The sequence below is a fragment of the Myotis yumanensis genome, unplaced genomic scaffold (genome assembly GCF_028538775.1).
Source record: "Myotis yumanensis isolate MYYU_CA2020_CCGP unplaced genomic scaffold, mMyoYum1.0.hap1 SCAF_15, whole genome shotgun sequence".
Lineage (NCBI taxonomy): Eukaryota > Metazoa > Chordata > Mammalia > Chiroptera > Vespertilionidae > Myotis > Myotis yumanensis.
The window spans coordinates 16,585,237-16,609,347 of record NW_027223766.1 but is presented as its reverse complement, the minus strand read 5'-3'; the positions used below and the strand labels follow the sequence as shown (position 1 = coordinate 16,609,347).

The following is a 24,111-nucleotide window of genomic DNA, read 5'->3' as shown; positions in this document are numbered from 1 at the left end:
AAGACATAAAATTTACCATCTTAACCATTTTTTAAGTGTATAGTTCAGTAGTGTTAATTATATTTACCTTGTACATCTCTGTAACTTTTTTATCTTGCAAAATAGACTCTGTTCCTACTGAACAACTACTTCCCATTTCCCTCTCTTTTCAGCCCCTGGCAATTGCAATTCTATTTTGTTTTGATTAATTTAATTACTTTAGATACCACATGTAAGTGGAATTATACATTCTTTGTATTTTTGTGACTGGTTTATTTCACTTAGCATAATGTCCTCAGATTCATTTATATTGTAGCATGTGTGACAACATTATATATATATACACACACACACACACATACATATTTCTTTTTCTTTCTTTCTTTCTATCTTTTCTTTCTTTCTTTCTTTCTTTCTTTCTTTCTTTCTTTCTTTCTTTCTTTCTTTCTTTCAGAGAGGAAGAGAGAGGGAGAGAAAGATAGAAACATCAATGATGAGAGAATCATGGATCAGCTGCCTCTTGCACACCCCCTACTGGGGATTGAGCCTGCAACCTGGGCATGTGCCCTGACCAGGAATTGAACCATGACCTCCTGGTTCATAGGTCCACTGAGCTACACTTCTGGGCAGGAATTTGTTCTTTAAGGCTGAATAATACTATATCCTATGTATATGCCACATTTTCTCTACTTATCCATCACTGGGTTGCTTTTACCTCTTGGCTATCATGAATAATGCTATAATGAATATTGGAAGTAGCAATTTATGTAATGGAAAAAATGGTTATGAAACAATATATATCTACTAATGAACTTGAATATTAAATGCCCCACACAAACATGGATTGAATGGTCATTTCATCAACAAACATTTCCCATTGATTTTATAGCCAAGAAACAAATGGATAGATCTTGATCAGATGTTTTGGCTACTTAGCAAGTTCTTAAAGTGAACATTTAATATCTAATGGATTTACTTTTATTTATTTTATTCTACTTTTTTCTATATCATTCAGTCATAGATATACAGCACTTTTCAATCTTCCCAACTAATTATGCACTTTTCTAGATTATTCTGCACATATCAAAGGCATTTGCAAATGTAGGAAAAGCATGGGAATAATTATGAGCAATACTCTCATAAAAGAACAGTCATATGCATTGTACTACTCAGGGTTCTCCAGAGAAACAGAACCAATAGGATGGATGGATAGATAGATAGATAGATAGATAATGAGGATAGTTATTATAGGAACTCAGGTGGTTGTGAAGGCCACGATTTCTGTCTGCAAGTTGGAGAACCATGAAAACCCATGGTGTAATTGAGTCCAAGTCTGAAGGCCTAGGAATCTTGGGGCTAATGGTGTATGCCCTCATCTGAGTCCGAAAGCCTGAGAACCAGGAGCACCCATGTCGGAGGGAAGGAGAAGATGGATATCTTAGCTCAGACAGAGTGATTTTGCTCTTCCAGTGCTTTTTTGGTTCTATTAGACCCTCAACAGATTGATGATACCACCCACACTGAGGACAGCATTCGTTTCACTCACTTCACCAATTCAAATGCTAATTTGAGGAAAAAACACCCTCACAGATACACACAGAAATAATGTTTTACCAGCTATTTGAGCATCCCTTAGCCCAATCAACTTAACACATAAAATTCACATTCCCATACACCCATATACTTTCATATCTACTTGAAATATGAATAGAAGGCTTCCCTTACACTAGTGGTTCTTAAACATTAGTGTACATGAGAATAATCTGGAGGATCTATTAGATTTCTATTCACAATTTTTTTTAGTAGATCTTAGGTGGAGCATGAAATTTGTATGTCTAAGATGTTCCTGGATGTTGTTGATGCTGCTGGTCTGCCCTTCTACTTTGAGGACCACTACTGACTTGAAGGCTAATACCACTTTTAATAACTAGTTTCAAAATAGCCACTAGAGGGCAATGAAGGCACAGACAAGTTGGATGTGCTGCTTAATAGGTTCCCTGGTTTATGCTACTGTCGCTACAAACCAGGAGAATACCAAAGCCAAACGTTAATTTCCTGTAGAGTATCTTCAGGCTCATTCTCAATTGTAATAGAAATCAAAGCTTGTCCTTATGGTTGTGGGAATCAGAGATGTATAATGAACTCTAACTCTGGCCGATGCCCATTTCATGATCACAACATATTAAAAGTTGGGTTTTTCTAAGTGGGAAGAGACTACATTTTGCTAATTGGTTCAGTTTGTTATGGAGAAAATTCTGCATTTAAGCTGTATTTATTAGTTTTAAGACATGCACGTCTTACTTTGTGAAAGTGAGACCAAAGTACTTTTAAAAAATATTAAACTAAGTATGTATTAAACCTCAATTCTTAGAACATAAAGATCAACAGAGTATAGGGAATTTATAATTTCTTTCTACTAGAAATATTGCTGTGATGGTAGAAAATGACTAGAGAAAAAATAAAAATATATAGTTTTTAGGGATGTTGTTATATTTCCGTTTTGCCTAACCTGAAACTTGAAAGCTTTACTGCTACAATAATTGCTCTTTAAAAATTTTCTTTTGATACCTAGTGTATAGACATATACACCTTTCTGAGTAGTCCTAGTTCTTGGCTGGAATCAGCAATTTCTTTTCATGGTATTGTAGAAAATTATTTTTCTCTTTATTTTATTTTATTATTTTTCATCACCATTTATCCCCCCAACCCTTTCCACCTCCACCCACAACCCAGACTCCTGCAATCATCACACTGTTGTCGTGTCCATGAGTTCTTTCTTTTTTCTTTTCTTCTCAATCCCACCCCCAATATCTCCCTACTAGAGCTGCCTGCCTGCTATCTATCTGAGTCTGTCTCTATTTTGCTTATTATTAGTCCAGTTTGTTCATTAAATTTCACATATGAGTAAAATTATATGGTACTTGTCTTTTTTTCTGAATGGCTTATTTCACTTAGCATAACGTTCCCCAGGTCCACCCATGCTGTCACAAAGGGTAAAATTTTCTTCCCTTTTATGGCTGAGAGGTATTCCATTATGTAAATGTACCATAGCTTTTTTATCCACTCATCTACTGATGGGCACTTGGGCTGCTTCCAAATCTTGGCTATTGTCAATAATGCTGCAATGAAATAGGGGTGCACACATTCTTTCAAATTAGTGTTTCAGGTTTCTCTGGATAAATTCCCAGATGTGGAATGACTGGGTCATAAGGCAGTTTCATTTTTAATCTTTTGAGGTAACTCCATACTGCTTTCCACAGTGGTGCACCAATCTGTATTCCCACCAACAGTGCACAAGGGTTCCCTTTTCTCCGCATCCTCTCCAACACTTGTTGTTTGTTGGTTTATTGATGACTAGAGGCCTGGTGCACGAATTCGTGCATGGGTGGGGTCCCTTGGGGTGGCCTGTGGAGATAGGGCCCCAGCTCGCACCCCCAGCCTCTCAGCCCTATAGCCCCACCTGGCACCCTGCCGTGGCCTGGTGCCACCCCATCATGTGCTCTACCATCCCACCTGCGGGGTGATCGATTGAGGTCAGGCCCCCCACCCAGCTCCCTCAGTGCCTGGGAGCTGGGCGGTGGCCCCTCCCCCTGCCACTGCCGCTGGTCGCTTTCAGTGGGGGATTAGCAGGGCGATTGGGCCCCAGGTCGCGCCCGCCTTGGCCTGGTGCCGCCTGCTCACCTGTTCCACCATCCCACCACAGTCCCGCTCTCATCAGGGCCCATTGGGGCTGGCATCACCTCCACTGCCACCCGCTGCCAGTGCTGTGTTGCCAATGCCCACCATGTTCCGTGCCACCCCCTGGTGGTCAGCACATGTCATAGCAGTTGAACTTTTGGTTGTACTCCTGGTCGAACAATTTGCATACTAGGCTTTTATTATATAGGATAGCTATTCTGACAGGTGTGGTTTTAATTTGCATTAGTGACATTGAGCATCTTTTCATATGTCTATTGGCCATCTGTATGTCCTCTTTGGAGAAGTGTCTTTTTGGGTATTTTGCCCATTTTTTCATTGGATTGATTTTTTTTTAGTGTTGAGTTTTATAAGTTCTTTATAAATTTTGAGTATTAACCCCTTATCAGATGTATTGGTGAATATGTTCTCCCATTCAGTAGATTATCTTTTCATTTTGTTGTTTAGTAACATGTTATTTAGCCTCCATGTTTTCTTCTTGTGATTGATTTCACGTTTCATAGCATTATATTCAGAGAAGATACTTGATATGAGTTCAGTCTTCTTAATATTATTGTGACTAGTTTTGTGTCCTAACATATTGTACTGTAGAAATTTTGATATGAAAACTCAAAGATCTGAGCTTCATTGCCTTGATACTATTACCTGGAAGACCTTAATGAGTCATTTAATCTCTCTAAATCTCAGTTTCTCTATATGTAGAGTGAGCATTACATAATAACAGCAACTATCTCCTGGGCTGTTGTGAAAAATCAGTAAGACATTATATGTGATAGTGTTTTATAGATTATAACTATTCCTGAAATTTTTTATTTTTTACATTCTTTCTCCAGTATGTGGTATATTTTGACTTGGTTTTGATGTCATTATTTTTGTAAAATTGTTTACATATGTATAAAATAGCAATACACATAAAAATTTAGAATTATTTGACAAAGAAGTTTAATCCTTTTGCATATAACATCTTAGTTTTTCATTAGACTCTTGTGTGTTATGTATTGTTCCTCATGTGTAGAAAATATAATCATATTTTCTGCTAAATACAACTAGCAGAAATAAAGGCTTATATTGCAAATAATATAAAGGCTTATATTGCAAATAATTTTCTGACCATTGGAAGTATGCATGAATCTCTGTGTATAAATGTGCATGCACATTTATGAATGGTAGGATTTCATTAAATATTTATTGCTAAGTATTATTTTTCTTATTTTTTTCTGGGCCACAGAACCCCTTAGCTATGGTTGCTTTTAAGGTTAAACAATGCTTTTGCTTATTGTTTTCATTTTGTGTCCAGTAGTATATCTTGCTAACTAGACTATAAGCTTACATAGACCAGGAATTGTATTTCTGTGTCCCTCAGAGAACTTCGCATAGAGTTTCCAGGGATTTCTTACAGCAGCTGAGTACTATTCTTTTTCTGAACCCCTGGAAAGTGAAAAGAGTATTTTATTCCAGAGACCACTTAGAAAATCATCTGATTCATCTTTGGGCAAAGACTCAATCCATCAATGTGTGCTTCTGAGGGCTATCTGTGTGTTCACTGCTTTGCTATGACAAGGCTTTGTAAATAACTATTGCTTAATTAATTGATCACCACTCCAGAGAGTAATTTGTGTTTTCCTGGTGGTCTGTGGATGAAAGAGCTTTAAAAAAATTTATAAAGATTACTGTGGTAGTGTGTTCTTTAAAAACAAACAAACAGATTTAGTGAGATATAATTGGCATACAACTCACCTATTTCAAGTGTACATTTCAATGTTTTTTTAGTATATTCACAGGCATGTTTAACCATTACCACAGACAATATTAGAGCATTTTTATCATCTTAAAAAGAAACCCTGGCCAGCCGCGGTGGCTCAGAGGTTGAGCGTCAACCTATGAACCAGAAGATCATGGTTCGATTCCTGGTCAGGGTGCATGCCGGGGTTGCGGGCTTGATCCCCAGTGGGGGGCATGCAGGAGTCAGCTGATCAATAATTCTCTCTCATCACTGATGTTTCTATCTTTCTCCCTCTCCCTTCCTCTCTGAAATCAATGAAAATATCCTATATAATAAAAGGCTAATATGCAAATTGACCAAATGGCAGAACGACTGGTTGCTATGACACACACTGACCATCAGGGGACAGATGCTTAACACAGGAGCTGCCCCCTGGTGGTCAGTGTGCTCCCACAGGGGGAGCGCCACTCAGCCAGAAGCTCTGAGCTGGGCCCACAGCTGGCGAGCACAGTGGTGGTGGCAGGAGCCTCTCCCGCCTCCATGGCAGTGCTAAGGATATCTGACTGCCAGCTTAGGCCTGTGGGAAGCAGGCCTAAGCTGGCAGTCAGACATCCCCCGAGGGCTCCTGGACTGTGAGAGGGTACAGGCTGGGCTGAGGGACCCCCAACTGCATGAATTTTGTGCAGCGGGCCTCTAATATTAAAAAAAAGAAAAAAAGAAAAAGAAACCATGTACCTTTATCTATTATTTCCATTATGGTTAACTTGTGTGTCAACTTGGCTGGGCCACAGTGCCCAGATATGGGGTCAAACACTATCTGAGTGTTTCTATGAAGGTGTTTTTAGGTGAGATTAGCATTTAGATAGGTGGACTTTGAGGAAAACAGATTGTCCTCCATAACATGGGTGGGCCTCACCCAAACAGTTAAAGACTTGAATAGAACAAAAGACTTATGTCTCCTGAGAAAGAGGGAATTTTGGCCCTTGGACTTGATCTGAAACATCAGGTTATCATGGGTCTTTAATCTGCCTGCCCACACTGCAGATTTTTTACTTACCAGCCTCCATAATTGTGTATCAATTCGTTAAGTCTTTTTTTTTTTTTTTAAAAAAACTATATACACATCTTATTGGTTCTAGTTCTCTGGAAAACACTAATACAATCCCCAATCTTCCCTTCCACTACTCTCAGCCCTAAGCAATCACTAATACTCTTTCTATCTATGTAAGCGTATAGATTTCCCTATTTGGACTTTCATATGAATGGAGTTATATAGGATGTCATCTTTTGTTACTGGCTTCTTTTACTTAAGATAATGTTTTCAAGGTTCATTTATGTTGTAGCATGTTTTGGTACTCATTCTATTTATGCAGAATAATATTCCATTATATGAATAAACCACTAGTTGTTTGTTAATAGACATTTGGGTGTTTCCCCTATTTGGCTACTATGAATAATGCTGATATAAAATAAACATTTGATGCAAGTTTCTGTATAGACTTATATGGTGGGTCTCTTTTTACCGTGTCCAGCATGGAGAGAGTGGTCCAGTTCTTAGAGTAGAGGTGGCTGGGGATTCGAGAAATATGAAAGAATGAGACAAGACACAAAGATGAAAGGAAAAAGCTGGGACTGGGTGGGACTGCCGTCCTCTTCTGATGGAGAGGCAGAGACCTAGCACCGGACCACGTATTTAATTTATACTCCCAAATACCAGGAAGTTACGTCAGTTCTGGGTGGGCCGGGTGTGATGAGCAGTCCAACGAGTCAGGCAGGAACCCAAGGGCGTGGCTCCACCTCAGGGCCCCTCCCACAGGGCGGGGTGCTTGGTGTCCCTTGGCCACTAGGCCATGGATTGGGGTCAAAACTGATTTGCCTGTCAGAGGGAGGTGAGTCCTATTTATTCCTGGTGCTTGGCTGGATTTACAATAATAAAACCCACTCTCTGACACCTGGGCAAAGATGAAAGTCAAGCTGAGAACACTTCTGCCTTTTTGGTAAGATGTGTATCCAGGACATGGCTCTGCCTGTCGCCTTGGATTCAGCTGACAATATTAGATAAATGCCCATGTGCCTTCCCAGGGGTCCTCTACAGACTTATGTTTTCATTTCACTTGGGTAAATAAATAGCCAGGAGTAGAATTGCTGGGCCATATGGTAACTTTGCATTTAATCATTTGAAGAACTGCCAGACTGTTTTCCAAAACATCTGCATCATTTTACATTCCTATCCGTAGTGTATGAGGGTTCCAATTGATCCACATCTTCACCAATACTGTTGTTATCTGACTTTTTTATTCTATCCACCCTAGTGGGTAAGAAATTGTTTCTTGTTGTAATTTTGATTTGTATTTAGCTGATGATTAATGATGTCAGGCATCAGTTTATATACTCACTAATGGCCATTTGTATATCTTCTTTGAGGAAATGTCTATTCAGATCCTCTGCTCATTTTTTAATTGGGTTTACTTGTCCTTTTATTACTGACTTGTAAGGTGCTTTAAAAAAATCTTTATTGTTGAGAGTATTACAGATGACCTCCCCTCCCCCCTCCCCCCTCCTCCCTCCCCCCCCAATGTCCCCATTTACCCAGTTCCTGCCCTGCCTCAGGTCTTCACCACCCTATTGTTTGTGTCCATAGGTAATGCATAAATGCATTTAAGTTCTTTGGTTGAGCTTTTCCCATCCGCTCTACCCCCTTCCCTCTGAGATTTGTCAGACTGTTCCATGTTTCCAGCCTCTGGTTCTATTTTATTCATTAAATTATTTTGTTCATGAAATTCCTTGTTCGTTTATTTTGATTTTTAGGTTCAATTTTTGATAGATATGTATTCATTGCCATTTTATTGTTCATATTCTCCTCCTCCTCCTCTTTCTCCTCCTCCTCCTCCTCTTTCTCCTCCCCCTCTTCTCTCTTCTTCTTCCTCTTCTTAAAGAATACCATTCAACATTTCATATAATACTGCTTTGGTATTACATTCAAGGGGCAGACTCAGTGAGCACTCCTTTAGGTTTTTCTTGATAGCTTTGCTGGGTAGAGTAATCTTGGTTGTAGGTCCTTGCTATTCAATATTTTGAATATTTCTTGCCACTCCCTTCTGCCCTGCAAAGTTTCTTTTTCTTTTTCTGTTGGCCTGCAAAGTTTCTGTTGAGAAATCAGCTGACAGTCATATGGCACTGCCTTGTTGGTAACTAACTGCTTTTCTCTTGCTACTTTTAAGATTCTCTCTTTGTCTTTAACCTTTGGCATTTTCATTATGATGTGTCCTGATGTGGGCCCCTTTGGATTCCTCTTGTTTTGGACTCTCTGTGCTTCATGCACTTGTAAGTCTATTTCTTTCACCAGATAGGGGAAGTTTTCTGTCATTTTTTTTTCAAATAGGTTTTTAATATTTTGCTCTCTCTCTTCTCCTTCTGGCACCCCCATAATGTGAATGTTGGTACCCTTGAAGTTGTCCCAGAGGCTCCTTACACTATCTTCATATTTTTGGAATCTTTTTTCTTTCTGCTTTTCTTTCTGGGTGCTTTTGCTTCCTCATATTCCAAATTGTGGATTTGATCCTCAGAATCCTCTACTCTACTTTTGAGTCCCTGTAAATTATTCTTTATTTTAGTTAGTGTATGCTTTTTCATGTCTTTGATGTTCTCCCTAAGATTCTTGAAATTTTCACTAAGAACCTTGACATTCTCACTAAGTCCCTTGAAGCTCTCATTAAGATCCTGGAACAACCTTATAACCATTTTTTAAAAAAATATATTTTATTGATTTTTTACAGAGAGGAAGGGAGAGGCATTGAGAGTTAGAAACATCGATGAGAGAGAAACATTGATCAGCTGCCTCCTGCACACACCTTACTGGGGATGTGCCCACAACCAAGGTACATGCCCTTGACCGGAATTGAACCTGGGACCTTTCAGTCTACAGGCCAATGCTCTATCCACTGAGCCAAACTGGTTAGGGCATAACCATTGTTTTGAACTCTGTATCTATTAGTTTGCTTGCTTCCATTTCTTTTAGGTCTTTTTCTGGAGATTTCTTCTGTTCTTTCTTTTGTGACATGTCTCTGCATTTTGGCTACTTCCCTATGTTTGTTTCTATGTATTAGGTAGAGCTCAGCCTCCCCAGTCACCTGAGCTTGGCACTCTAGGTGCGCTCTAGTCTTGTTGTAGTTGAGCCTTGATTGCTGTTGGCATCACTGGGAGGAGTTGACCTTCAGGTCAATTGGCTGTGAGGACCAACTGTGGAAGAGCTGCTGTGCAGGAGACACCCCAATGGAGCAGGACTTGCTTCGGCGGGGCTTTGGTGCTCACTGAGTCTGCCCCTTGAGTGTATTGATCATGGATATGTAGAGTTGTAAGCTGGTATGGTCTAAAGCTGTCCATAGGGTGCACTGGCTCTGGAGCCTCCTGGGAGATGCAATGTCAGCCACTGCCTGGGGCCACCCGGCCGGAGCTATCGAGTGATCTGCAGATGGCTGCTACTTGTGTTGAGCTTGGAAATGCCTAGCTGTCTTGAACCTCTTATTGATAGATAGGGGGCATGCTGATGCCATCTGCTGCTTGGTTGAGAGATTTTAGGAAATCTCTGAAGCCTGAGCCAGTACAGGCCATTTATATGGAAAAGCTGCTGCAAATAGCTTGGGTGGAACTGAAAATTGGGTGGGGTAGGGTCTCAGGGAATCACCAGAGTGGAGCAAACAGTGGGAGCCAGGCTTATGGAAATTCAGATATGGCTGCATGTCAGCTCTGTGTCAGGGGAGGTCTTGGCATAGGAACAATGACCCCTGTGAGCATCCCTGTCTGGGAGAAAGCTGCCCCTGAGTTCTTGCTTCAATGCCAGACAATCTGGTTCCTTCCATTTGTCCCTGCATCCTCCAACACTGTTGCCTCAGTGCTGGAGCTCAGAGGGAGTGAGTCTGAGTAAGTTTGTACTCTGTCTCTTATAAGTACCGCGCGCTAACCGATTGCGCCACTGGAGCCCCTGTACTCTGTCTCTTTAAGAGGGACTGCCTGGGTCTCCAGCAGCCTCTGTGACATGTAACCACAATTCTTACTGGTTTTTACAGCCTGAAGTTACAGGGACCTTTCTTCCCAGCACTGGAACCCTGGGCAGAGGGGTCTGGTGTGGGGCTGGGACCCCTTTCTCCTCACGGGAGGCCTCTGCAGCCTAGATATCTCTCCTGATTAAAAATATGCTGCACATGTGTGTCAGACCAGCCCATTCAGCACCTCTGTCCCTCCTACCAGTCTTGGTGTGCTTTTTTTTTTTACTTCTCTAGCTGTAGGACATCCATTCAGCCAACTTTCTGAATGATGGTTGTTCTATATTTTAGTTGTAATTTAGATATGGTTTTGGGAGGCAGTGAGCACCAGCATTTACCTACACCACCATCTTGGTTCCTCTCTCGAATAATCTTTTTTCTGTTAAATTAGACATCTGGTTACTCTCACAGGAAATTTCTGTTGCCTGCTTTTATTTGTTTTCTGAAGTATGGGTCATGGTCCCCTGTTTCTTTGCACACTTTATAATTTTTTTTGGTAATTGGACATTTTAGGTAATATATTGTAGCAATTCTGGGCACTGGTCCCCTATTTCCTTGTTTGTTTAGTGATTGTCTGAATTATTTTAGTGAAGTCTCTATTCTCCCAACCCCTTATCCGCTCCCACCAGTGTTAAGCCTCTGATGTTGCTCTTCAGGGAGGCACAGCTTTAGGTGTGCCCACAGTCACTTTGAGATGACAGAAGCACTTGGTAGGGCTCTTTCACTCTGACCTCACTCAACTGTTAAAATTTTACTAATTGCTGGACGATTGGTTTATTTTTCTATTTTTACAAAAAAGCCCTGGGGTATAAATTCTTCTACATATGAATCCAAACTTTCTGAGATCAGTGTTTGATATTTGTTTTGACCCCAGGAAGGCTCCTCCCAGCTGTCTTATTCCCAGCTCGCTCATGTAAACTAGCCAGCCACAGTCTAGGCTTTTTCTTTATTAGGTACACAAATCGCCTCCCAATTGCCTTTGACCACAACCTCCAACCACTTGAGAGTGCTCTTAGGTTAAACTTTTCCAAGCTCCTTTGCAAATGAAATCAGTTTTTTTTGGAAGAGGTTAGGAGCTATCTGTTTTATGACTCCTTCTCCCCCAGGCAAAAATCTCTGGAGCTGGGGGTAGGGACACTGGCAAGCTTCTCTCTGGGTGACACTCCACAGTAGGAGCCTCAGTAAGAGTTGGGAGAGAGAAGGGAGCCCCCACTTCTTGATTGCACTTGCCTGGGACTTCTTCCCAGAAACAAGCAGCTGGAGGCTAGATGAGAAACACTGAAATCCCATTGACTCCCAGGAAGAAAGCCCTCCCTCTAGGAACTGGGAATAGAGAGCCCTGTGTTCCTGGCTGCAGCAGTCTCCAGTGGAGTGTCAGCCTCACTGTGCTGGGTGTGGGGTGGGGGAGTGGTCTTGATTCAAACACCACAGACTTTCACATTATAGAAAATTCTTAGGTTTCCTTGACTAGATGTTTTTTCATTTGCTGTTTACACTTAGGACCATTTCCAAAGGCTTTAATTGCTTGCTTTTTAACAATTCTCACCAGTTTCACTAGGGAGTGAGTCTGTGGAACTCTTCCTGCTGCTATGCCAATATTCATAGCAGTCTGTTGTTCTTGACAACTGTCCACTAAGCTGACATTATGCAGATTCATACAACTCAGTCAAGTAAGAGAGTCTCTTGATTCATTAAATAGAAATGGCTCTTCAAGTACACATTTAAACAGAAATCTTCTATATATGAGGCTGCCCAGATAATCCCAAATCAAAGACGCGCTAGGAGACTCAGTTCCCAGTTCAGTTCTTTCTAAACACTTTTCTCTGATACAATGCTAACATTTTTTGTCTTTCACAAATAACAGCTGTATTTAGACACTATCCTTTTTAAGTCAGTCTTGGTGACATGATTTCATGGGTTTAAGATTAAAGTAGATCAACAGCTAGCATTTTAAGTTGCCACTCACCCTCTTGTTTACATTATCACCAATAGCCAAGCCACAAGGCTTGGGCAGTGCAGTTATAGAGCAATAGCAGAGCTCTGCATGTGTGGCCTTACACCACTGGCACTTCATGTGGAGCTGCCTGGCTGGTCTGGAGGTAAATCTCTTATGTTCTGGCCTGTGTTACTTGCAATTGTTTGGGATGAATTATGCAGAAGCCTGTCGAGCAATTTGTGACAGACAGAGATCTTTCAGTTTCCACTGCTAAACAGTGATGCATAAACAAAAAGGGTAAGAAGCCACTTTTTGCTATATTGTACAAGAAAGCATAAAATTTCTATTTCCCACAGAATATACTTAAATATCTTAAATCATACATATCATTCTCTCCATAAAGGAAGAGATACTTTGCCTACATAGGGGTGAAACTGAATCAGTCAGTTAAGGACTTACAATAAGGAAAAATTGAAAATAGTTAGAGATAGTTATAACAAATTTGGCAATATCAATGAGACAGAATTCTTAAGATTTTATTTTATATATCATGCTAATCACTCAGATCTGATTTTATTTTTACATCTTCCACTGTGGTTTAGACAATCAAATGTCAAGAAAATTTCCCACTTTTGGCTATAATATGCAAATACCTACTTTCATTTAATACCTCATTCCCCTCCTTTTTTTTTTTATGTGCCTCAGGCATGAAATAGCTCTGGCCACTGACACAGGCATCAAGCTAGGATGAACTAAGGACTGTACATCTGTTTTGCCCCTGATTGATATAAGAGCAATACCACCAATCAGTTATCTCCTTGCCCATTGCCAGGGGGTTCATTCCCCTTCCTTTTCATGGTCAGTACATTTGGGTTAAATAGGTTCTTCCAAAGGTCTTAAGAGTAAAAAAGTGTTTCCAATGTTAAGTTTAAGAAATGTCTTGCCAATTGTTTTCTTTTTGGTAGTGAAGAATGTAAGTTTTTATGATGGAATTTTTCATACAACTCAGTCCATGCAATATGCAGCTGAATGTGTACTGGCCCAGGTACACTAGCCATTATTAGTAGGACTTGCTTCTTCAGGAAATAGCAGCTATTTAAAAAACAGAGTGGAGGAAAAGGAAGGGAATGGAAGGAAGGAAAAAAAGAAAAAGGAATAATTCTTCTAAGGACATAATTCAATCATGGGATATATGAATATGCATTCCCTCCCTCACCCCCCTTTTTTATTGTGAGGAATGTTTGAAGATCATCTGTCTGACATATCATGCATCATTCTTGACATTGCCATTCTAATTCAACTAATTAGAAAACTATCTTTTTCTTGAAGGAATGGTCAGCACACCTTACAATAGCATTTTCAGTGAGTTAAAGATAAGCCATTTTTTTCCTCTGTTTTGTCTACTGTCACTGTATAGGAGAGGGACAGCATTCCATGGAGTTGTTTTAATTACCCTATCGGTATGCACCGTGACATCTGATGACACTGGTGAGCTCACCTGATGGACCACAAAGAACCCTGATTTATGAACCCATAATTGGGTTTCCAATAAACATTTGTCAAAATAATATATTAGTTCAAACCAAAGTCGTTTTTATTTATTCATATAAAAGAGCACTTAACTTTCAACAAAGAATTGCCTATCATCAAAAACACTCTATAAATGAATCAAATTTATGAAGACACAGTTCTAGAGAGCGACCACTCAAAGGCTACAGCTTGTTTTAACTCTTTGGAGTACATAGTGTTCTAATTTGGTTGTTTTCACCTTATTCATTTATATTTTACATTCAAATGATGTGTATTTTAATATTAACTTGTTAAGGTACTTGTTACAAAATGACTCTAGTGACTTTAAACAATTTTAATTATGAAAGTAGCATAACGAGTAGCTGTCATTCTGGAGCTATTTTAGATTCTCATGACAACATATTCTTCATCCATTCTTATTTCGTTTACTTCTAAGTAAGAGCAAAATGTACACTGATCTCAAACTAGTTTGTAAAAGTTAAGGTTTCTTGCCCTAGTCAGTTTGGCTCAGTGGATAGAGCATTGGCCTGCGGACTGAAGGGTCCCAGGTTCAATTCCAGTCAAGGGCACATGTCCGTGTTGTCTGCTCGATCCCTAGTTGGGGGTGTGCAGGAGGTAGCTTATCAGTGATACTCTCTCACCATTAATGTTTCTATCTCTCTCTTCCTCTCTGAAATTAATAAAAATATATTTTAAAAAATAAATAAACAACCTTAAAAAATAAAGGACCCTTACAGTCTCCAAGTCTTAGGAAAATTTGGTCACTCGTAATAGACTCAAGTCTGCTGTAAAACTTGGTGAGCTTTATTTATTTGAGTTAAGAAGCAGAAATAAGTTTTTTTTTGTAGTTTTTTTAGCCTTTAAACAAAAAATATAGAAATCACTATTGAAATTATGAAGTATGTGTGGTAGATTTTTGATAAAGGTTGAATCTGAATAATTTTGTGATTTAAGATCTAAAAGGGGATTGTAATTGTATAGTAATTCCTACTATTTTCATGATCGAATAAAAGAATCTCAGCCTGGGGTCTATGAGAGGGATAATTATGGTCACTCTAAAGTGGACTGAGGGATTCCTACTGTATATTCTCTGCCTAGAATTTTAGTGAAAGCATAATAAATGCAGGGGTGGAACAAGGTTCACCATTACTTTAGAAAAATGGTAATTAATTTTGAAAAAGTTTGAGAGGCAGTGGTCTTTCTTACTTAGTCCACTTGTTCATGGGATCTTCTGAAGCTTTTTGCAAGGTAGAGCATCTCTACAGAGTTGGGTATAAAGTCAGAATCCCCCTATAGGCTTCACTTGAAATAGAATTTGAGAATTCATGACTGGCTTCTCTGGCTCTTGGGAGATCTCAATAATATTTTCCTTCTACATATAACATACATAATTTTCATAAGTATATATTTTATAATGTATATATTCAGTTTATAGGTGTTGAACTCTTTAGACTAAATGAAATATTCAGATTAAAAATCAGACCTAGCACTCATTTTTGAGGAAAAAATTATTATTTTTTCTTTGTCATAGTAGATATAAGGCCAGTGAGCTCTCTCTGCCTCCTATTTGAAGTACAAATGCAAACAATGGTGTTGCTCCTCTTCAAATTATCAAGTGTATGGGGGATGGGGACTTAATCTCTGGCCTTCTGCTGGTCCTTTAGTATACACTGGCTGATAACTGGTGAACTAGATATAGTGGCCTCCATTCCTAGGTATTATATTGGCATCTGCTCCTGAAATCTGCAACTGATATCACTCCAGATGAAACTTTATACTCAGCTTTGTCACAACATGGTGGTCCATTCTGTCTGGCATGGCTTTACCTTGGCTCTCACTGATGTTGCCTTTGTCTCAAGTTTCTGCCAGGTACTGCAAATAACACTGGCTGCTTCTTCTTTGGGGCTCTTTGATCCTCACTATAGAAGGCCCAACATCATGACTGCTATCCTGTTACCTTCTCCATTCTTTCCTCATGGATATGTGGAAACCTTTGGGCTTACTCCACCAAGTGACAAATTAGGAATGATAATCAGGCCCTCTTTCTGCTTGACTATCCTTTTCTGCCTTCTTTACTCTGCTGGGATGTACTGTATTAGCATAGGGTTGCCTTGCATAGCAGTTTCATTCTTGAGTCCCAAAGGGCAAAGAGCCCCATTGGCCCTCAACATTTCTTTTCTCTTATCTAAAAGTTTCTTCACTCGGAGACTTCAGCCTATAGAAGGTAAGTGTGAAAACACTTGTTTCTTTTGCTACCCCCCACCCCCGTCTTTTTTCCTCGTCCCCAAATTCATCTGCAAAGGAAAGAATAGGTTTTCACATTTCTTGCTACCTTATCAGGGCCCCCTTTATGTAAAAATCTATGATTAAGTCAGCCAGATCTGACTCTTCATTTGTTAAACAGAGAGATAAAGAAATGTAGAAAATCATTTTCTCTCATGTAAAGCCTGACTTTCAAGACTATTTCCTGTGCTATTTACTTGAAAATTTAACAAGTGGCCACTAGCTTGTATTTCCCTTTATGCAACAGTTCTAATCTCACCCCATTGCCCAAGGAAGATGGATGTCTATATGGTATAAAAAAGAGGAAAACAAAATATTTCAAAAATACTTTGCTTGATTTCTATGGATCAAGTGACCGTTTTAGTTAATTTGGTTTCCATATGACTTTAGCATATAAGTGAAGATAGGGTTAGATTGACTCAGATAAAATATGGTCTATATCCATTTATATGTAAGGTGATAGTAACTGTAATGTTCCTTGACTGTGTTCACTAATGATATCTTGTGGATTGACCTTCAAAGAACCCATTCCCACTTGCCAAGCCCCATTTCTGGTTTCCTGAGATTTGGGTAAAGCAGATAGATGGTCCAATTCGACTGTAACATGAATCTTTTAAGACCTGGCAAAAAGATAATTTTGGCTATAAAAAGATAATTTTGGACAGATCTTTTCAAGAATCACCTTTTTTAAAAAAAACACACACAACAACACATAAAACTTTATTTGCAAAAGAAAGAAAAAAAAGTTTTTTTAAAAATTTCTTTGAATGTAGCACACACAAAAAGTGCTGGTTCCCTGGTTCCCCGAGGCTCCATCAGGAATGGAGGAATAGCAGAGAACAGGAGTGCAGAGATTTCTTTCTCAGGCCTAGGCCTGTGCAAAACGATGGCCAAGTGTTAGGTCTTATCAGGGCCCACAGATGATCTGTATTCCTGGTTAGCCCTATGGAGTCTGGGAGCATCAGCATCTCCAAGAATTCATTTGTATTCAACAAAGATGGGGAGGAGATTCCACTGTTACTTGTTGAACTGGAAAGAATAGACCCCATGGTCTGAGGCAGCATCCATAGTCACCTGATTTTGCTGGCTGCTGTTCTCCTCAACTGAAATGTTGGAGGAAGGCACAGGGGTGTACTGGGAGATGTAAGCTCCTTGCATAGCGGCAGCTGTTGGCATATAAGCTCCCGTGGTGCTGAGGGAGAGGTGGCCCAGTTGTTGTGTAAGAGGTACCATCATGGACAGAGGCTGGGGAGAAAGGGGGTGATCCATACCTGGTGTCAGAACTGAACCTGAAGGCTGAATGAGGTATGACTGATGGTACATCCATGATGGGGTAGGTACTTGTGGAGGAGATGTCTGAGTTACTCTTGTGATACAAAGACACGGGAGATGGAAGATATGGGGAGAGTGCAGACTGAGCAAGCATCCTGTTGGGAGTGATGTTATAAGTTGCTGGGTAGAACCCATTCTGAAGAGCTGTGGAGGGATCAAGGCCACACCATCCATGTCTCCATTCCTTGGCCAGGCCTGTCCATTTTGCACAAATTTTCCTTGGTTCCGTCATTTCTTTGGACTACCGTCACCAAATTTGCAAAGCAACAGATCTGATGGGGCTGGAACTCAAGGGGGTGTCTTAATATATTTTCCATTAAAGTGGGTGATGATGGCTTTACACTTCTCTGTGGACTCCATCCTTGCAAAGCCAACCCCTCTGCTGGTCCCACTGGTGTCTCGAAGGATTCGAGTGGAGATAACTTGGCCAAAGGGCTTCAGCATTCCCTCCAGTTCTTGCTCATCCATTGACAGTGGGAGGTTTGATATGAATAAATTTGTGGGGTCCTGCTCCTGTTGCTTGCCATCTGTGCCTGGACACCACTGGTCTTCAGCGCTGTTACAGCCTTCTGTGCAGCTGAAGGACTGTCAAAGTCCACAAAGCCATAGCCTTTGCATTTGTTTGTGGTCTTGTCCAATATGGCCTTAGTGGAGACAATCTTGCATATGACTGAGACAACTTGACAAGATCCTGGTCAGTAGTGCCTGGTTGCAAACCCCGGATGTAGAGGTTGGTTTTGCTTAGCTGGTCATTTCCATTGCTCCCACTGCTGCTGTTGCTTGGACTAGGTGGTGCCATCTGCTGAGACAATGAAACATATGGGTTTTTGTTGTTCTTGTTATAGCCAAAAGTCGAAATTCCAGGTCTGGAAGTTACTGATAGCAATATTTTCTCTTTAATATTAGGGAGCTAAGAGAGGAGAGGGACAGGGAGGAAAGAAAGAGGGAGGGAGGGAGGGAGGGAGGGATGGCGGGAGAGAGAGAGAGAGAGAAAGGAGAGAAGGGGAGAGCTCAATAATCACTTTTTAAAAGTAGAAATCATTGGTTGGTTTATGAAAAAAACCACCAAGAAAAATTTCTAAATGGGTTTTAGATAAACAGAACATAGAAAACAAAAATGTTTTGTATGCTGTGTATAATGTATTGTTGAACACTTTTATAGTTAGACTTTATTTAAGATGATCCAGCCAAGTACCAAACTTATATTATACAATGGAAAGTTAATACCATAACACAATGAGAATGTCTCTATTTTTGCATAATTAAAGTATGTTTTCTTTACTAGACTATAAGCAACTGAGACCAAGACTATGTCTTACTCACTTTATGTAATCCCAGACTTCACTGTGATAATTGGAGTGTTGTAAATGCTAACCTGTTTGCTGTCTGTGTAGATCTTTGCTTATCTCTGAACAAAAGACATGTGAAACAGAACACAAAAGAAATGATGGACATTTCTTTTTAGTGTTGTATGCTTGGGACGATACTCCGTGACAAAATAATCTAATGATTTGAATTTCACCTTGTGCTGACCCTGAAATAATTTTGAATTCCTAACAAGTCAGGAATTCTATAACATTTATGACACTGAAAGGAGTTTAAAAATGTTTGCTATGAAAGGTTTCATCTGGAAAATGGGACTATCATTAAGTGAAATTAAATGATATTGTGCATGTAAAGGTCTTAGCATACACATGGTATAACATACACCTGGCATACTGCTGATGTTGTTAGATAACAATTGGGAAACAATTTGGAAATATAGGATATTGTAAAGGCAAGTGGTAGATACATTTTCCATGGGTAACAAATGAGGCCAAGAAATTACACTAAGAGTTTTGTACTAAGGTATACAGATTTTCTCTAAAAAATGTTTTATAGTAAGAGTTTTTATATAGTAGCTACATCTAATATATGTGATTGCCTAGCAAACTATGCTGGTATAGAAGCTAAACTAATTGGCTCATCAAATCATATGAATTGTTTTTTCTGATTTTAATTTGAGCAACTAATGAATCCGTGAAATGTTTGGTGAAAAAACAAACAAAAAGATCAAACAAAATAAGAACAAACCTCCTCCCTCTTACCCCCCCCCCCCATGAAAACATGAAAAAAGAAATATAAATAAAATGTTTGGTGAAGGAAAAGTGCAGGAGCTCGGTCTGTTGGGGCACCCTTGATAAGGAATTGGAAAGGTGACTGTGACAATGCTGAAGGAGGCTGGGTGTTGAGAAGTGAAAGAAAGGAGGAATTGGATGAGACAAATCTTGCTCAAGATATCATTAGATTCAGAAGTCTTAGTTTCTTTTGAAGGTGTATGCAAGTCTGGCTCTATGCAAGCATCTATTCTGTATGCTTAAATCCCAGGCCAGGTATTTGGGTAGTGGAGAGGTGTTTGTGATAGAAGGGGGTGGGGTGGCTGGTAGATATCTACTCTAGAAATCTCTAGAAATCAGTTGGTCTTAAAAATACGAAGAGTTTCTAAGAGAATAATAATGTTCAATATTAATAAGATATAACTCAGCTATTACAAAGGGACTTTCTGAGATTGACCAAATGACTTAACCTCTACTTGGACTTCTGTTCTCTTTATACCTGATAAGTGGACATTTGCTTCTTTTCAAAATGTCCATGAAGACATTTGACCTATGCTAAAGGTCTTTAAAATTTGGTCCTGTCCAAAACATCCATGCTTAGAAAATACCTCTGGATTCAAAGAGCCCATAATGTTTATTTGTACTTTTGGCTTATAGAATGTCTACATAAGAAATATCCTCATCGCCCTAACCAGTTTGGCTCAGAAGATAGAGCATCAGCCTGCGGACTCAAGGGTCTCAGGTTCAATTCCGGTCAAGGGCATGAACCTTGGTTGCGGGCACATCCCCAGTGGGGAGTGTGCAGGAGGCAGCTGATGGATGTTTCTCTCTCATCGATGTTTCTAACTCTCTATCCCTCTCTCTTCCTCTCTGTAAAAAAATCAATAAAATATATTAAAAAAAAGAAAAGAAATATCCTCATCTAAATAATAAAAGCGTAGTGTGCTAATTAGACCAGATGTCCTTCCAGACATCTTTCTGGACGACCTTCCGGATGAAGCCAGGGCTGCGAGGGAAGCCCGGGTCACAGGTGCCAGAGGGAAGCAGGTGCCGGCAGCCAGGGGAAGGAAGGCCTACCCTTGCATGAGTTTCATGCATTGGGTTTTTAGTTTTAAATAATTGAGCTGTGGCTGTATTGCCAATAATAACCCTTCTTGCCTCTGTAACCTAGCTGGTAATGGCACATAGAGTGAGGTAGAAGCTTTAACATGGACCAAATCTCTCCATGAATGTTTTGGTATAGGACAGTGATGGCGAACCTATGACACGCGTGTCAGGGGTGACATGTGAACTCATTTTTTGGTTGATTTTTCTTTGTTAAATGGCATTTAAATATATAAAATAAATATCAAAAATATAAATCTTTGTTTTACTATGGTTGCAAATATCAAAAAATTTCTATATGTGACACGGCACCAGAGTTAAGTTAGGGTTTTTCAAAATGCTGACACGCCGAGCTCAAAAGGTTCGCCATCACTGGTATAGGACCAAATCTTAAGGACTTTTTGGCATGGACCAAATGTCTCCAGGGACATTTTAGATAGGATCAAATGTTCTGCAAAGCTATCCCTTGACAGTTTTTTTATTCTTGAACTAGAGGCCCGGTGCATGGATTCGTGCGCCAGTGGGGTCCCTCGGCTTGGCCTGTGCCCTCTTGCAATCCGGAACCCCTCAGGGGATGTTGGAGAACCGGTTTCGGCCTGATCCCCGCAGGCCAGACCGAGGGACCCCACCAGTGCACGAATCCTTGCACCTGGCCTCTAGTATGCATATAAGATCTTTGGTTAATCTCTTCCTGACCTCCCCCCTCTCCCCTTCCCTCTGAGATTCATCAGTCTGTTCCATGTTTCCATGCCTGTGGTTTCGGCTCCTGTGTTGAGCGTCTGCCCCCTGGTGGTCAGTGTGCATCATAGCTACCAGCAGGTCAGCCCAGTTGGCCAGTCTGCTGGTCGCTTAGGCATATATATATATTCTAAGTGTTTGGGTTCCTTAGGTTTTGGTCATAGGTTCAATTCTGTGTCTAGATATTTTCTTCCTGGGTGATATCATCTAGTCCCATAACGTTATATATGCTATATGTTGATGATTCTCAGATTTATGTCTTTAGCATGATTTCTTCTCCTACACAAATAGCTGCCTACTTGATATCTCTTCTTGAATGTTTCACAGTTATTGCCAAGTTAATATGCCCCAAACATACATTTTTTAAACTTTTTTTTATTGCTTAAAATATTACAAAGAGTAGTACATTTGTCTCCTTTTTTTCTCCCCTTGACCAAACATAAATTTTAATCCACATTCCCATTTGACCATTTTTGCTGATACCTGTTCTACCTTTAATCTTCTTCTAAGTAATTCTAAGTAATTTACATCATTCAAGCCAGAAACGTAGGAGTCATCTGTGTTTTTTTCCTCTCCCTCAACTTTCACTCCATTCCTTTAGTCCATCAATAAGACTTTCAAAGTTTATTTCCAAAATATATTTTGAATTTGTTTGCATTTCTCTCTTTGCTGACATTTTCTTAATCAATCTACCATCACCTTTTTTTTGCATTAACTGCAACAGTGGCATCAAACTGGTGTTTTTCTTCTTGTCTTATCTTCTTCCAATCCATTTCCAAATACCAGTGAGAGTGAATGGTCTTTCAAAAATATAGGTAGGTTTATGTTAATTCTCAGCTTTAAATACTTGACTGATTTCCCACTGTATTTATAAATAAAATTAAAACTTTGTGTCATGGACTACAAGGTTTCACATATTTTACCCTATGATACTTCCCTTCTAATCTCAATGTTCTTATCTTTGCTTATTATACTTTATCCACCATGATTTCCTCTCACGTGTTTAGACACCATGCTCTTTTATGCTTTAGCATTTTTGTTCAGGTCATTTGTTTGGAGTGCTTTTTAATATGATGTCCCCCCCATGTAATTAGCTCTTTTTTATCCTTCAAAATTCAGCTTAAGTCCTCAGAACATCTTTCCCTAGTCATCCTTTCTAAAAATCATTCCCCATCCAGGCACTGTCACTTCCTATTACAGTGTCTTACTTATTTAAATTTTTTATATCACTTTTCTTACTTTGCAATTACAATCTGTTTATTTACTAATTTACCTGTTTATTGACTATCTCTTACCTAGACTATAATCTTCACGGGTGTAGAGATATGACTTTTATTTATTATAATATAACCAACAAACTATGAGTGTTTCTTACCATATAACTAGTGTCTAGCACTATTTGTTGAATGAGTGAATGAATATATCTGAAGGTCCTCAGATATTCTGGAGAAATCTATAAAATCTGGGAGCAAGTGGCCATACGAATTGGTAGCATTAGACAACATTTGTGCTGGGTTGTGCAGAATATATTTAATAATTTGGGACTTTTGTTTTCACTAAATTGCTATAGGGAAATGTCACTGGGGATTGAGTGGTCTTAGAGACTTTGTCATTTTGACATACTTTTGCTAAGTCATTACTGGAGAATTGGGTTACACACTGGCCTATTTACAGTGTGGTTGTAGTTTGGCAAGGCCTGTGTCCTAGGTCCTTCTCTTGCTCTGGAATGGTGAGACAAAAGCACTCCTGTCTTTCTACAGCTGATGAAGAACAGACTTCTTCCCTGGAATAGGGCCGAATGGTAATGTGCCTCTAAGGACTGCACTGAATAAACCTTTAGAGCAAGGTACAGTCAAAGCTGATTAAAATCACACTATTTCATAATACTGCTTACAGGCAGAGACATTCACCAGGAAGCTGTGAAGAAAGAGAGCTGGCTGCCCGGGAACAGCAGCCTGGATCTGTTCTCTTACCCCCTTGAGCTGTTTGTTCGGCTCTTCATGGAAACAGATTTCCTGGTTTGTCTCTTAGACCTCCAGCTTTCTCTCTGTGTCTGACTTATTGATAAGATGCCTATAGATGCCTCAGAGTTTTCCACTTTGAGATTCAAAGTTCAGATAATTCTGTTTCTCCGTTGCTTCCTTGAAAGAAAATATTTAGTGAAATCTTAGGAAAATTGAGAAAAAGAATCATACCTCTTAGAAGTGTTCAGTATGACATTAACATATAAAGAGTTGCCATTCTTTTCTTTTTGAGAGACTGGACTATATTTATAGAAAGTTGTCCACTGGTTATGGTATTCAGTGTTTCCTGAATGGTGATTAAGAGTATTGTTCCTGGAATTTAAAGAAGGGTTCAAATTATGACTCTGTTGCTTAACAACTTGAGGACTTTAGGAAAATCACTTAATATTTCTGAGCCTCAATTTCCTTATGTAAAATAGAAATAACAGCTGCTCTACCTAGCTTATAGGGCTGAAGAAACAAGTAAAATACTGGATGTGAAGGTGCTTTGTATCCCATGAAGCTCTTTGCAAATGTAAAGTACTATTGTTCTTGCCAAGTTTTTTTCTCCGCTTTCTTTAAAGAAAATGTTGGCATTCTCCAACCATTAGTTAATCATTTCTCTAGGGCCCAGTTTTATTTTGTGGAC

The 24,111-nt window shown here is 39.6% G+C and overlaps 1 protein-coding gene and 2 pseudogenes across 1 annotated transcript in view; 1 reads left to right on the top strand and 2 right to left on the bottom strand.

Annotated features, from left to right (window-relative positions):
* The window catches only part of XKR9 (XK related 9), a 61,320-nt gene that overhangs the window by 12,144 nt on the left and 25,065 nt on the right, over positions 1 to 24,111 (top strand). The window lies entirely within an intron of this gene.
* On the bottom strand, positions 13,069 to 13,213 carry LOC138993566 (small nucleolar RNA SNORA48; annotated as a pseudogene).
* Positions 17,207 to 18,335, bottom strand: LOC138993094 (RNA-binding motif, single-stranded-interacting protein 2 pseudogene; annotated as a pseudogene).